The sequence below is a fragment of the Barbus barbus genome (assembly GCF_936440315.1).
Source record: "Barbus barbus genome assembly, chromosome: 4".
Classification (NCBI taxonomy): Eukaryota; Metazoa; Chordata; class Actinopteri; order Cypriniformes; family Cyprinidae; genus Barbus; species Barbus barbus.
The window spans coordinates 23554928-23570997 of NC_136732.1; the positions used below are offsets into that span (position 1 = coordinate 23554928).

The 16070-nt window shown below is 45.4% G+C and overlaps 1 protein-coding gene across 1 annotated transcript in view; it reads right to left on the reverse strand.

Annotated features, from left to right (window-relative positions):
- The window catches only part of LOC306869079 (uncharacterized protein), a 409393-nt gene that overhangs the window by 251661 nt on the left and 141662 nt on the right, over positions 1–16070 (reverse strand). The gene's annotated exons all lie outside the window — the stretch shown is intronic.

Here is a 16070-nt window from a genome sequence, read left to right on the forward strand (position 1 = left end):
GTGATTTGTTACAATGGAGGTGTAAGATTTCATATATTAAAAATATGTTCAGTCCAACAGAAAATATAAGAAGCAAATATTTGGGATGAAGTATTGTTTTATGATCTGCGGAGAAAGAAAAAATATGGTTATCTTGATGGGATTGTGTTATAGACTCATAAATACTCTTAGAACATTAGCTATAGCTATGGACACAGCTTACTTCCTTTGCTGATTAAATCTACAGTATATTCAAACTTTATATCCAAAGCAAACATCGATTATGCACTACTTAAAACTGAACATTAACACAAAAGTAGTCATAAACATGTTCATCTCTAACAGTTTAGAATCAATATTAATGAACCAGAATCAGGAATGAAAGAAACACAATAATAAATGTGCTTTCCTGTAGCTCAAATAGTAGAGCATGGTGCTAGCAACGCCAAGGTCATGGGTTTGATTCCCAGGGAAAGCAAGAGCTGATAAAATGTAAAAACTGTAACTTGAATGCAATGTAAGTCTGTCTGCTCAATGCATAAACGTAAACGTAAATAAAACACTTGTAATGGTAGGCCTATTGTTTGTAGAATAGCCTACTTTTAAGAGATTATTATACTTTCTTGAAAACACTTGCAATTAGTTTCTAACACGTGTTACTGTGCGTGTTTGGGTTGTGCTGTCTTGTATTTACACTGTTTAGACCAGCAGCTGTCGCCAGCGCAGTTTGGAACATTCATTTTGCAAAAGCTCCAATTCTCTCATCAGGGGCGTTTCTAGCCTTTCGTAAATAATGGGACGCATGCCCTATCAAAAAAGTGTGGCCATAGATTTTGATACTCTTTTTAAATACTTTGGATATAGATTTTTGTAAATCTGCAGTCGTTTACAAGCTTAATGTGCAATAAATAGCTGCTTAGTCGCTAACTATAGTTTCTGTTGTGGATTCTGGGTAAATATCCACTTCATCTTTCACTCTTTTTGTTTTCTATTTTATAAAATAGCCCGTTACTGTTGCGGCGTGAGAAACTGCTGCAAACGATTGAGTTTGTGTCAACCAAATGAATGAGAATCACGAGAAATCTAATCAGTGCCTCTCAAAAACAGTGATTCTAGCCAGTGTGTATATGATCTATGGTTGTTTTCAGTGCACGACAAATAGATCTCTGAATAGCCTATATAATCATCATTACACAAGATTACAGCAGGAAAGATGTAAGCATTTTTCATCAGCCTTTACTCCAGTCTTCAGTGTAACATGATGCAAACAACTGTGCTATTTTTTTGTTGTTGAAAAATTTAAAGAACTGCATTAATTCAAAACAAATCTTTTCTAAAAACGAAAGTCTTTACCATTACTTTTTATCAATTTAACTAATAAAAGTATACATTTCTTAGAAAAAAGAAAGAAATATATACAGTGGTCAACATTTAAATATATACATACATATGTCACGAACAGGCTAGGAGACACGGAGGAGTAAGGTCAATACAGGGTTTATTGGGAAAGGTGCAAGGGTGAATGCTGGGTGGAGGAGCGGGAACAGGATCCAGGAAGGGGAGTCGGCGGTGCGCACTGCCGCGGGGAGGAACAGGACCAGGAAGAGCCAGGAGCGGTGGAGAACAGGAGCGGTGGAGACTAAGAGCGGTGGAGACTTGGAACAGGGGGAATCTGGAGGTCTGCAGGAAGGTAACACAAGGTTAGTAGTCAGGCTAGGTTCGGGTAGTGAACGGTAGACCGGACGAGGAAGGAGTGCTTGTGGTGAGTGGATATAGTGCTGTTCATTAGCCGGTGACAGGTGCGGGGAATCAGTACTCAGGTGATTGGGATCTGGCTAATGAAGGTGCAGGTGACTGTGATTCTCTGACATTACCCCCCCCTCCAGGGGCGGCTCCTGACGCCCTACCACGGCGACGGGGGCGGCCTCGGCCTCTGGGTGCGGGACGACTAGGGTGGTTGCGGTGAAACTCTTCGAGGAGCAAGGGGTCGAGGATGTCGTCCCTGGCCACCCAGGATCTTTCCTCTGGGCCATACCCCTCCCAGTCCACCAGGTACTCGAGCCGGGCGCCCCGTCGCCGCGAGTCCAGGATGTTGCGGACCCGGTAGACCTCAGCGCCATCTATCATCTCCGGAGGAGGGGGCGTGTCCGGTTCGGTGGTTCCTGGGGTAGAGGGGGAGAAGGGTTTGAGTAGTGAGACGTGGAAGGTAGGGTGGATGCGATACCTGGGGGGGAGCTGAAGCTCATAGGTGACGTCGTTCACCTGCCTCTGGATCTTAAATGGACCAATGAAGCGGGGACTCAGCTTCTTGCAGGGCAGGCGGAGACGGATATCCTTGGTCGACAGCCAGACCCGATCTCCTGGCTGGTATTGGGGGGGTTCGGATCTCCGAATGTCCGCAAAGCGTTTATGTCTCCGCACTGCCCGCTGGAGATGGATGTGGGCCGAGTCCCAAACCCTCTCACTCTCGCGGAACCAGTGGTCCACAGCTGGAACTTCTGCGGGTTCCTCCGTCCAGGGGAATAGTGGGGGTTGGTAGCCGAGCATGCACTGGAACGGGGTGAGGCCGGTGGTGGATTGACGAAGGGAGTTCTGTGCATACTCGGCCCAGGGGAGAAAACGGCTCCAGCTGTGCTGATCGGGGGAGCAGTACGACCGGAGGTAGCGTCCGAGCTCCTGGATCTTACGCTCAGTCTGGCCGTTGGTTTGGGGGTGATAGCCCGAGGACAGGCTGACAGTGATTCCCAAGAGGCGGAAGAAGGATCTCCAGACCCGGGACACGAACTGAGGGCCACGGTCCGACACGATGTCTTCCGGTAGGCCGAAATTGCGGAACACATGGTGGAATAGGCATTCGGCGGTCTCCAATGCCGTGGGCAAGCCCCTGAGGGGGATGAGTTTGCAGGCCTTGGAGAAGCGGTCAACCACAACTAGGACACAGGTGTGGCCCTCAGACTCAGGGAGGTCGGTGACGAAGTCCACACCGAGATGGGACCAGGGCCTCTGGGGAATGGGCAGGAGAACCAGTTTGCCCAAGGGCAGATGGCGAGGAGACTGGGACATGGCACAGACTGAGCACCCTCGGACGTACCTGATGACATCCGCGGTCATACCGGGCCACCAGTACCGAGCTTGGAGGAGTGAGAGGGTTCGCTGGCTGCCTGGGTGTCCAGAGCCCGGTACTTCGTGAGCTGAGCCCAGAAGGGTGAGGCGTTGGGAGCGGGGCACATAAATTTTCCCTTCTGGGCCTCCCTGCGGGGCGGGTTCGGTGAGAGTGGCGTCACGGATGTTGTCGTCAAGTGTCCACTGGATGGGGCTGACTATGAGGGCTGGAGGGAGAATAGGTTCGGGGTCTGTGGGTGTTTCTGGGGCATGCAAGCGGGAGAGAGCATCGGCCTTGGTGTTGCGGATTCCGGGGCGGTAGGTGATAGTGAAGGAGAACCGAGTGAAGAAGAGGGCCCAGCGTGCTTGACGGGGGTTTAGGCGTTTGGCATCTCTTAGATACTGGAGGTTTTTATGGTCCGTGATGACAGTGAAGGGGCAGGCGGCTCCCTCCAGCCAGTGACGCCACTCCTCCAAGGCTAGTTTGATGGCCAGCAGCTCTCGATTGCCAATGTCGTAGTTTACCTCCGCAGGGGACAGCTTCCGCGAGAAGTAAGCGCAAGGATGGAGGCTGGGAGGCTCGTCGTGGTGCTGGGACAGCACGGCCCCGACTCCTGTGGTGGAGGCGTCGACTTCCACGACGAAGGGGAGCTGGGGATCCGGGTGGCGTAGGATAGGGGCCGTGCTGAAGGCTTCCTTGAGCTTTTGGAACGCTTCGTGGGCTTCGGGGCTCCAGGACAGAGACTTGGGCTTACCCCGGAGCATGGAGGTGAGGGGTGACGACAGTCGACTGAATTGGCAGATGAAACGTCTGTAAAAGTTGGCGAAGCCCAAAAAGCGCTGTAGCTCCTTGACCGTCTGTGGCAGGGGCCAGTCCAGGATCGCTTGGACCTTCCCCTGGTCCATCTGGATTCCTTCGGGACTGATGGTATAGCCGAGGAACTGTACCGTGGAGCGATGGAACTCGCACTTCTCCAGTTTAAGGTAGAGCCGGTGCTCTCTGAGCCGCTGGAGGACCTGCTCAACGTGGTGGCGATGTTCGGCCAGGTTCCGGGAGTAAATCAGGATATCGTCGATGTAGACGATCACGAATTGGTGGAGGAACTCCCGGAACACCTCGTTCATGAAGCCTTGAAAGACGGACGGTGAGTTGGAGAGGCCGTACGGCATAACCCGGTACTCGTAGTGCCCAGATGGAGTGTGGAACGCCGTCTTCCACTCATCGCCCGCCCTTATCCTCACGAGGTTGTACGCGCTTCGCAGGTCCAACTTGGAGAAGATGCGGGCCCCACGGAGTTCCTCGAGGGCGGCCGGGACCAGGGGAAGCGGGTATGGGAGTTTGACGGTCTGCTCGTTGAGTGTGCGGTAATCTATACAGGGCCTCAAGCCTCCGTCCTTTTTGCCCACGAAGAAGAAGCTCGAGGCGGCGGGGGATGTTGACTGCCGGATAAAGCCTTGTTGAAGAGCCTCCTTGATGTACTCCTCCATTGCCTTGCGCTCCGGGATGGACAGGGGGTAAATCTTACCCTTAGGAAGTTTTGCCCCAGGCAGCAGGTCAATGGCACAGTCCCATGGCCGGTGCGGTGGTAGGCGAGTGGCTGCCTGTTTGCTGAATACATCCTGGAACGCCTGGTAGTCAGATGGGACGGTACACTTCACCTGGGGCTCAGGACTTTCTACTAGCGTGGAACAGACTGTCAGGGGGGCGGGGTTCGTAGGGATCCTCTGTACTGACTGCAGGCAGGACTGGGAACAAAACTCGCTCCAGCGAGTGACTTCGCATGGATCCCATCTGACTACTGGAGAATGGAGATTGAGCCATGGGCGTCCCAGGATGATATCCACCGTGGGCCCCTCCAGTACCAGAAAGGTGATGGACTCCTCGTGTAGACAGCCGACCCGGAGTGTTACGGGAGGAGAGCGATACCTCACTCTACCACGCCCCAGCGGTTTTCCCTGGATGGTCTCGACTCGGAGCTCCTGGGGTTGCCGCCTCCGGGGGAGATTGAGGTGGGTTAGTAGGGCTTGGGAAATGAAGTTCCCCGAGGAGCCCGAGTCGACCAGGGCGGAGACTGTAAGAGAGGAGTCTGGGGTGAGGAGTTGTACTGGCATCAGTGATAATGAAGAAATATCTGGCTCAAGTTGAAGGGTACTCACCGCGGGGCGTGGAGGTCGGACGGGGCATTCCCGGATGAAGTGTCCATGTTTCGCGCAGTAGAGGCATAGGTTGGCCGCGAGGCGGCGCGCACGTTCTATGCGGGAGAGGCGGGCGGTGTCTACGAGCATGGGTTCTGGTACTGGGGAGCTTGCAGCGGGTGAAGCTGACGGGGGGGCGGACTCATCCTCGAGGCAGGCGGTGAGGCGTTGAGAGATGCGAGAAGCGCGTTGCATGAAGGTTTCTAGTCCTACGCTGTCATCGTAGATGGCCATCTGGGCGCGCAGGCGGGGATTCAAGCCGAGGCGGTAGGCACTCAGTAAAGCTGCTTCGTTCCAGCCGCTTGTGGCCGCTAGAGTGCGAAACTCCAAGGTGTAGTCATCCACGGACGCCTCTCCTTGGCGTAGGCGAAGAAGACGATCCTGCACAGAGATGCGTCCCGCGGCGACTCCGAAGACCTCCTTGAAGTGGCTGGTGAACGCTTTGTAGGAGTTGATGATGGTGCTCTGCGCGTCCCAGATAGCCTGCGCCCATAGCAACGCCTTGCCGGACAGGAGGGAGGTAAGAAAAGCCACCTTCGATCTCTTGGTGGTGAACTTACGGGGTTGTGCCGCGATGTACAAGGACACTTGGAGCAGGAAGCCGCCACACCCCGCCGCATCACCCGCGTACTTGGATGGAATGGCCACGGGACTCTCAGAGGCAGGTGGTGGGACAGGTGGCGGAAGAAGGGAAGCCCGGAGAGTATTGACCAACTCCTCCAGCGTGTCGACGGCCGAGGGTGGCCGGGACTCCATGACACGCGGTGCTGTAGTTGGGTCCGGTCTTCTGTCACGAACAGGCTAGGAGACACGGAGGAGTAAGGTCAATACAGGGTTTATTGGGAAAGGTGCAAGGGTGAATGCTGGGTGGAGGAGCGGGAACAGGATCCAGGAAGGGGAGTCGGCGGTGCGCACTGCCGCGGGGAGGAACAGGACCAGGAAGAGCCAGGAGCGGTGGAGAACAGGAGCGGTGGAGACTAGGAGCGGTGGAGACTTGGAACAGGGGGAATCTGGAGGTCTGCAGGAAGGTAACACAAGGTTAGTAGTCAGGCTAGGTTCGGGTAGTGAACGGTAGACCGGACGAGGAAGGAGTGCTTGTGGTGAGTGGATATAGTGCTGTTCATTAGCCGGTGACAGGTGCGGGGAATCAGTACTCAGGTGATTGGGATCTGGCTAATGAAGGTGCAGGTGACTGTGATTCTCTGACAATATAAATACTGCCTGCTTTTAAAAAATCTGCACATTTTTTTCACAGCAAATTCATCAGTGTTAATTCAACTCTTAAAATCAACTCTTGAGTGTTACTGATTTAACAATAAGACGGTTATATTTACACTGTAAAACATCTCTGGTCCACACCATAGCAAGTAAATTTTTCTTCAACGCCAGAGTAAAGAGTGACAATTTAACACTATTAAGATGTATTTTAAGTTTAGATATTTTTAAATCCAGTGTAATGAGTTGACATTACTTTGCTCCAAACAAGTTAAATTAGTTGACAGCAACTGTCAGTAAATAATTTGTAATGGAGAGTTACACTGATAACAACATTGAGATTACATTAAAACAATACATAAAGTTAAATTCAACTTTAGTCTGGGATCACAGTAGAATTTTATTCATTCTACAAAGTTAAAAATAAAGGCAAAATGCAAACAGTTGATGTAACAACTAGTTCTTTATTAACAAACAAGCCAGATGAAATTATGGAAGGTTTACTTTAAACATAAATGAAGGCACAATATAGGCATTTCTGTTATCAAAAATAATATGAAAAATGCTTATCAAATGGTCTGTAATGCTTCAAGTCCTGTACATGTCAGTGAATGCAAGTCGCTAAATGTCATTGAAATTGTGTCAATACCTTGGACTTTGTGACACAGTACAGCAGTGCCAGAGTCAACACAACATTCAGCAGATGAACAATTGCAGGATATGTGGCTCAGTTGTGTCTAGTTGCAAACAGTAAAGTTCAGCGAATAGTTATTTCACAGAGCAGGAAATGCTATGCAGATTCAAGTTCCTCCAAAAAGACTGAAATGTTGTTTCTCATCTAGACAACACAAAACCAGACCAATTAAAATGAATGCTATTTGTGTTTTATAAATACAGCAAGTTTATGGTGGAACACATTCAATTATCTTGGACTTTTGTGACTCAAACAAGAAACTATTTAGCTTAGATTCAGACTTGTGAATTGATTCATTTCCAAGTAAAAAAAGAACAAAGGAAACCATAGAAGTAATCCATGGTGATTCATGGTGATTCAGTGGTTTAACCTCAATTATGTTTTATTTGCACAAAAAAACAATTCATGACTTTATTTACAAAATATTAATCTTCAATGCATATTCACACAACAACATCTGCTCTCGCATCAACACATCATGAAGGCATTGTGATGTTCTCTGAACGCACGTTGGAGATTAATATTTGTCAAGAGTGGAAGAAATGGATTTGGTGGTTTGAAAGATTTCAAATGGCTCGTAATCTAAATGTCAGCTCCTAGGCTATTCAGGTCAACACATTAATATACTATATGGGAGATGATGCAGATAACATGTTGAGAGGACAGCCTTTATCTGATGCGCAGCGGCAAAAAATTTAACTGTCAGGGTTCTGTCGTGTCTGTCATGTGTTCCCGCCTCATGTTTCCTTATTTGGTTTGTTTCCTGTCCTTGTTAAATGTTATCATTAGTTAATTCTTGTCCAGCCGTGTTTGTCTCATTATCTATGATTATCCCTTGTATATTAGTCCTGTCTGTTCAGTTAGATTTCGTCTGGTCTACTCGTTATCCCCGGTGTTGGATGTCTGTGTTTGCCTTGCCTTGCCTTGCCTTGCCTTGTCCTGCCCTGCCCTGTCCTGCCCTGCCCTGTCCTGCCCTGTCCTGTCCTGCCCTGCCCTGTCCTGTCCTGTCCTGTCCTGTCCTGTCCTGCCCTGCCTTGTCCTGTCCTGTCCTGTCCTGTCCTGCCCTGCCCTGCCCTGTCCTGCCCTGTCCTGTCCTGCCCTGTCCTGTCCTGTCCTGTCCTGTCCTGCCCTGCCCTGCCCTGCCCTGTCCTGCCCTGCCCTGCCCTGTCCTGTCCTGTCCTGTCCTGCCCTGTCCTGCCCTGTCCTGTCCTGTCCTGTCCTGTCCTGTGATGTCTTCAGTAAAGTCTATTATTTGAGTTTACATCCTCGTCTCCGTGTTCCTGTGTCCTCCCTCGTGTGTGCACCGTGACAGTAACATACAAAAGATTCAATCAAAGAGTGCAACAGCCCAATGAATCAACTGATAACTTCTTAACATGCTCTTGCAGAAAAATGCAACTATGGAACTCTGCATGATGAATTGCTCAGAGATAGACTTGTAGTTGGTCTAAGAGGCACTACACTATCTGAGCGGATGCAGCTGGACAGAGAGCTCACACTTGAAAAAGCTATTAATATGGCATGATTATCAAAAGAGATCAAAAATTACTTTAGGGACCTTTACATTAAGGGAAAAAAAAAAATATGTTAAGGGACCTTTTGTCCAAAAGGAACCACTGGTGTTGTGGAAGAGCCAGCAAGAAGCCTTCAGAGAATTTAAACATGAGCTTTCATAACCGCCTGTACTAGCCTTGTGCAACCCTAAGTAGGGAGTAGATTTGAAGTTATCAATTGATTCACTGGGCTGCTGCACTCTTTGATTGATTTGATTGGCAGTAGCCATATCACCCTGTAGCCCAAGACGTGTTGCCTGCTGAAGCTAAGCAGGGTTGAGCCTGGTCAGTACCTGGATGGGAGACCTCCTGGGAAAACTAGGTTGCTTCTGGAAGAGGTGTTAGTGAGGCCAGCAGGGGGTGCTCACCACGTGGTCTGGGTTGGTCCTAGCGCCCCAGTATAGTGATGGGGACACTATACTGTAAAAAGCACAGTCCTTCAGATGAGACGTTAAACCGAGGTCCTGACTTTCTGTGGTCATAAAAAATCCCAGAATGTCCTTTGAAAAAGAGTAGGGGTGTAACCCAGGAATCCTGGCTAAATTTGCCCATTGGCCTCTGACCATCATGGCCTCCTTACAATCCCCATATCTACTGATTGGCTTCATCACTGTCTCCTCTCCACCAATAAGCTGGTGTGTGGTGGGTGTTCTGCTGCACTATGGCTGCCGTCACATCATCCAGGTGGATGCTGCACACTGGTGGTGGATGAGGAGATACCCCCTTACTATGTAAAGCGCTTTGAGTGCCTAGAAAAGTGCTATATAAATGTAACAAATTATTATTATTATTAGATTTGTTTTCAATGCATGGAATCACCTATCTATTGGTGATGGATTATTTTTCCAGATTTGAGGAGAATTAACCAATGCAAAATCTGATGATATAATAATGCACTTAAAGTCTATGTTTTCAAGGCATGGGATTTCAAAGATAATTTTCTTGCATAATGAACCTCAATTTTCCAGCCAGATGTTTGCAAGCTTCGCAGTGGACTATAGCTTTAGTCGCATCACCAGTAGTCCGAGATTTGCTCAAAGCAATGGGGAAGCTGAGCATTACGTTCAGACTGTAAAACACCGGCTTGACAAAGCGATTGCGGGTTCAGTTTCAATTTACCGCCTAAAATTGTGGAGGTATATTTCCATAAAATGTATTGGGAAATGGAAATGAAAGGTTCTGAGGAGACCATACAAATATTTATATGCTAGGTTGAAAAAGTTAAGACCAAGCACACACATGAATGTGTGCTCATGGCGACATTTTAAGTCTTAAATCGAACATAGAAACAAACTGTAAAGTAATAACATAGGAATTACCTGACATTGTTGAAATTACCTTAGCATAAGTCACCTCACTCCATAAGGAATTTTCCTTCTTCCAGTTTAACTCTTCAAAAAGTATTACCAGTCAAATATAAAAAAATAGCATGAAAATCATTTTACATATATGAAGGTCTATCAAACTTATAAATTTGTATAATAAAAATCATAACTCACCTTACTTCAACAGAGAAATTGTGAATGACAAAAAGGAGTCTGTTTATTCACGAGTGGGACTTATAAAGTTTGTGATAGCATGTCATGAACCATTAGACTATCTATGTTGTTAATTTTATCGCGCTTTGCTCCCTGTCTGTGTAATTGACAAACGCAAATTTATTGTGATGACTGACTTTTAAACAGAGTATTTTTTCTGTAAAGATAACAGGCTTGTATTAAAGGGATACCTGGTTATTAAGACATGTATAGCTTAGTGTAACGTAAATGATGTCTCTTATTTAAATATGTAGGAGAAAACCCACAAACATTTATGTTATTTAAAAAAATCGACATTGTTTTTGGACTATGGGGGGCGCCATTATTTTATGTGCACAGTACATTCTGCGTTGATGAGGTCAAATGGTTGCACTCGGTGAGCTACTGGTGCTTTTTACCGCAACACATCTCAGAATACACAAACTGATACCATACCACATTGTGTGGCTTTTGGTTGTAATTTTCAGTCGAAGGGCAACAAGAGAAACAATGTAAGACTTCACTGCTTTTCTAGCGATAAGAAGAGGAGAAAAGAATGGGAACATGCCTGTGGACGAATAAAACTTCCTAAAGACCCGCTTCTTTTTTCTCTTCACTTTAGCCCTGATGCCTTTGAGTCATTTAGTAGACCACAGCTACTGAAAGAGCTTACAAATGGCTGAGACAAGAAACGCTAGATGCCATCTCTTAGGATGTAAAAAAACGCTTTTTATGACGCACAGCCGCGAGTTTCTCAGCGCGGATTTCCCTCGAGATCCGGGGCGTTAGACTCTTTGTGGGGAAAAACTGATGCTACAGCATTTTGTTTAAACCTAAACTTATATCCATCGCCATCTGTAAGCTCTTTCAGTAGCTGTGGTCATCATATCAGTATTTTATTTTCCGAGTTGTCTATTCTGAGTTGAGTTGTGGTAAAAATAGCAACAGGTAGGGGCAGTAGCTCACTGAGTGCAACCATTTTACGTCATCAGAATAATGCCCCCCATAGTCCAAAATATGTATAAAATGATGTGATTTTTTAAAATAAACTTTTGATGGGTTTTTAACGAGACATCATTTACGTTATATTAAGCTATACAAGTCTTAATACCCAGGGATCCCTTTAATAGCAGAATGTTTATTTGCAAAGGCTAGCACTGCTAATGCACTTCTCCGGGAACACCAGCTCATTTGCATTAAAGCAGCATACTCAAAATACAGCACGTTTTGGCTCATACCCTAAAAGTGGCAAATTTAACAAGCTATAAAAAATTATCTGTTGGGTGTTTTGAGCTAAAACTTCACATACACACTCTGGGGATATCAGAGACTTATTTTACATCTTGTAAAAAGGAGCATAATAGGTCCCCTTTAATAGACATTTCAAGCTTTCTATGGATTTCTTTTCATTGCTGTGACGCGCTCAATTTCACGGAGACTGCATGAGATGGCCGAAAGCGCATCTTGTTTATTTTCTCTATTTTACAAAAGCACAACCTTTTGGTGTTATCATGAGTGTACATAAATAAATCAGAAAAAGTTCTTTCCACAGGAAAAACAATTGCAAGGGATTGCACGGGTGCCTCCATGTCATGCGCAGCAGGCATCAAATTCGAAATGAGCTCATTTAGTGGATAAAAGTATAAAATTTCTCAGTTTAAACATTTGTTAAACTGAGAAATGTTATCTTCTCTATGTTCTATTGTGAATAAAATATTGGCTCATCTGATTTGAAAGTTTTTTAGTTTTCATTTTGTTCACATTTAAAAAACGTCCCAACATTTCCGGAATTCAGGTTGTACTTTGATGACTGCATAGTAAACTAGCCAATGATGAGTCTGAACAAACCTCCTTACCTCCTCTATCCACTGAATTTTGGTAATCGAAAATGATTAGAAAATGTAATGTTTTATACCGGACAGTTTGCACCATCAATCAGCATATTAGGCTGTTTTTGTAGCCTACAGGAAAAAAATAACACACCGGACTTGCTGTAAAAATTTAAAAACTAAACTGGGCAGATCTTAATTATTCTGGTGACTGTTTCTTTGGCATGGTCACATGTCTCTTATAACCTTAAATAGTACTATCACACTACATTATTTTCACTGCGGAAGTAAGCTATTTCCTGTGAATGTACCAGACTCCCAAGCCATTAAAACATAAACGGTAGAACAGGCAGGTTTTTGTTCGGCTAAAACAAGGCATAAAATGACACTGGACTTCAACATTCAGATTACCATATTACCTGCTCTTGCCTTATAAAAAAAAGGTGCAAAGAGGTGATATCTTTAAAGAGCAAACCTCAAATTCTATTTCTACAAATGTAACTAATTTGATCAGAATATGAGTAATAAATGATACATTTACATTTAATAGCAAGTCTATTTTTTTCTCTATGATCAGGCCCTTAGTCACCTCTCACCTGCCACGTAAAAACATAACCTGTAACTTGAGTGTAACCCATATAGATTCACTTGATTAAAAAGATATCCACTGAGTATCCACTGCTTAGATAAGAGAAGGAGTTTTTAAATCTAACAGTCCGATGTAGGTGTGTTGTTTTTAGGCAGAGGTTATTTGTCCAGTTAACTGTTGTGCCACATCACCAGTATAAGCGGTTGGACAGTTACACATTTTTTGTTGCATAATGAGCAGTTGCTTAATTCAGAATTAAGAAAAATTTATTTGCACTCTTATAGTTGGTGGACCTTCACTTTTTATCAGCTCCAGTGGCGCAGATAGTAGATTGTGTGTTATAGGGGCAGTCGTGGCCTAATGGATAGAGGGTTGGACTTGTAACCTGAAGGTTGTGGGTTTGAGTCTCAGGTCTGGCAGGGATTGTAGGTGGGGGGAGTGAATAACCAACACTCTCTCCACCCTCAATACCCCGACTGAGGTGAGACCCTTGAGCAAGGCATCAAACCCCCAACTGCTCCCTGGGTGCTGCAGCATTGGCTGTCCACTGCTCCGGGTGTATGTTCACTACTGTGTGTACACTTGGATGGGTTAAATGCAGAGCACAAATTCCAAGTACGGGTCACCATACTTGGCCACACACCACTTCCCTTTTCCTTTATCTTACCTTACTTGCTGTTGCCTGATAGGGGCACTGTATGACCCTAGACATTTCTGTATGCACTTTGCATCCTTTAACCTTTCAAGTTCACATCATTAATTACAGAAATATCACAGTGTATTGTTATTTCCTTTCACAAATATGAATAAGGGTATAAAAAATATCCTGGGGTCATGTTTTGGCTGGTTAGCTGCAGCCCGTTTATCAGCATTGTCAGCATCTCATTTTCCAGAGTGATCAGTCACTTGAATAAAGCAAAGATGTCACCATCCAGGCTGTGTAACTCAGCAGCTGCCTTTGAGATGAATGGGCAAGCTAATGGTTAGCTTTCTCAAGATACATCATGCTATGTTCCATAAAATTTCAGAACTTGGAATTATCCCACCTCCTAATTGAAAATAACTACTGGAACTGTGCTCAAGGTCAGACTATAGCGTGTCAGTTCAGATCGATCAGCCTTTCAATAGAAGAATCATTTGATGTAATATCCAATTAGGTGGTGACTAACATGACCTTACAGTAGTTTTTTAATCAAGAGAGAATTCAGAGTCCTGGAACGCAGCCTGAGTGGAACGTTTTGAGGTCGCAATTGGAATTGTTTTACTTAAGTATTCTCAGACATCAGAGATTGTCTGGAACACAGCCGTGACACAGAAAATGAAGATGTAACATTTTCGAATGAAAATACCACACAGTTACCAAGGCAGCAGTAAGCAATTCTTAGGCTCTATACAAAACCTCCATCATGGGTTTTCCCCTTTCGTAGAAATCGTGTTTTCTGCCTTGGTAGAAATCATGTTTTTCTCCCTCTGTAGATATAGCTTTTTCCTCCGTTAGTAGAGATCATGTTGCTTCTGAAATCGGTGAAGGTGCTCTAACCCTAACGTCAATCATTGCAATTTTGAGGGTGAATCAAATATTTATATGCATATTGGTCCTCGGAGCAGCGTGACAAACAAAACATTATCAAATTCAAATCCATAATCAATGAATCTCTGTATACTGCACAATGAATCTATTATTGACGTTGTGTGTACACGTTATTATGAGAGTATCCGCAAGGGGATTGCCATGTCTGTGCAACAAAACCAGCCCAACTGACCCATCGCAAAGACCCACCCCCTTAGTTACTGTTGCTATGAATGACAAGCCATGGCCCTCTCACACCACACATCATATTCTCACACAGTGAAAAATACTTTGCAGAACAAAGAGAAAACGGACAAAGCACCGACAGACAAGATACAGCAGATTACTTTTTTTTTTAGTGAAGTGAAGTGACATTCAGCCAAGTATGGTGACCCATACTCGGAATTCGTGCTCTGCATTTAACCCATCCAAAGTGCACACACACAGCAGTGAACACACACACACCATGAACACACACCCGGAGCAGTGGGCAGCCATTTTATGCTGCAGCGCCCGGGGAGCAGTTGGGGGTTCGGTGCCTTGCTCAAGGGCACCTTAGTCGTGGTATTGAGGGTGGAGAGAGCGCTGGACATTCACTCCCCCCACCTACAATTCCTGCCGGCCCGAGACTCGAACCCGCAACCTTTGGATTACAAGGCCGACTCTCTAACCATTAGGCCACGACTTCCCCACAACTTCTTTTGTAATGAATCAAAATTTTCAAAAGAAATTATACTGTTTTGTGGCTCTTTAATATGTCGTGATAGATCACTGTAGTGGCACGTGAACCAATCATCTCTTCCACTTTTCTTGTTATAACATGAAATAAACATGAATTAACATCAGAATGTATCTTGTTTCCACTGCAGAATAATGTCAGCACATACCAATTCAAATCAAGTTCAAGTCCACCAACGTAAATCTACTCTCCTGTCTTGTTTGTTTGGTGGACAAAATGGCAGATTTGGCATTATGATTGGTCAGATCACCTGTCAATCAAACTCCTAGTGAAGGGTCAATTGCTATTCAAAACTAGCCCAATCACAGCCAAAGCTATAGCTCAGTCATGCTCAAGGGGGAACTGGGTTTCAAAATTGCAACCCATCGATTGACCCGTCATTACCCCCTGTACACTGCACGACAAATGACACACGAGAAAGCTGAAATTCGTCTGAAAGAGAGTTGTATGACTCAAAAATTGGTTATTACAAACAAAAAAATCACACAGTGTATGCCCAGTTCACACCAAGAACAACAACACTATATATAGCTATAACGATAAAGGCACAGAGAAACTAACTTCCCCACAAAAGAGCTACCCTACAGATCAAAATAAAAGAAACAAAACAATTAAATTCCCTATCTCCTTATCTGCCCAATAAACAGGAGAAAAAGTAACGGCCTAATGGCCTTCAAAAGAAACAAGGCACTCACCCCCTACGGCTTCCCAAAACAGTTAAAAAGTTACAAACATGGTCAACAAGACATCCATGTCCTAAAAGTAAGGCTCACAAAGTATCAAAGATGGCAAACAACAGGTTGGAACAGAAAACACTCTCTGTCGCACCACATATTCACCAGCTAGCACAGTATCACAACAAACAAACATGAGCAATCGATCGAAGAGGTAGAGAGAACTCCATCCAGTGGAATGGCAGGAAATTTATAGTCCAGGTCTCTTCTCCGGTCCAACCACCAACAGACTCATATTATGTCCAGGATCAATCCTAAAAAGGACAGCAACAACAACGGAACCAGTCTATAATGCATTAAGTTGTAGATGTAACAGTGCACTTAAAATAAACAGTATTGTCGCTGGTGTGGAC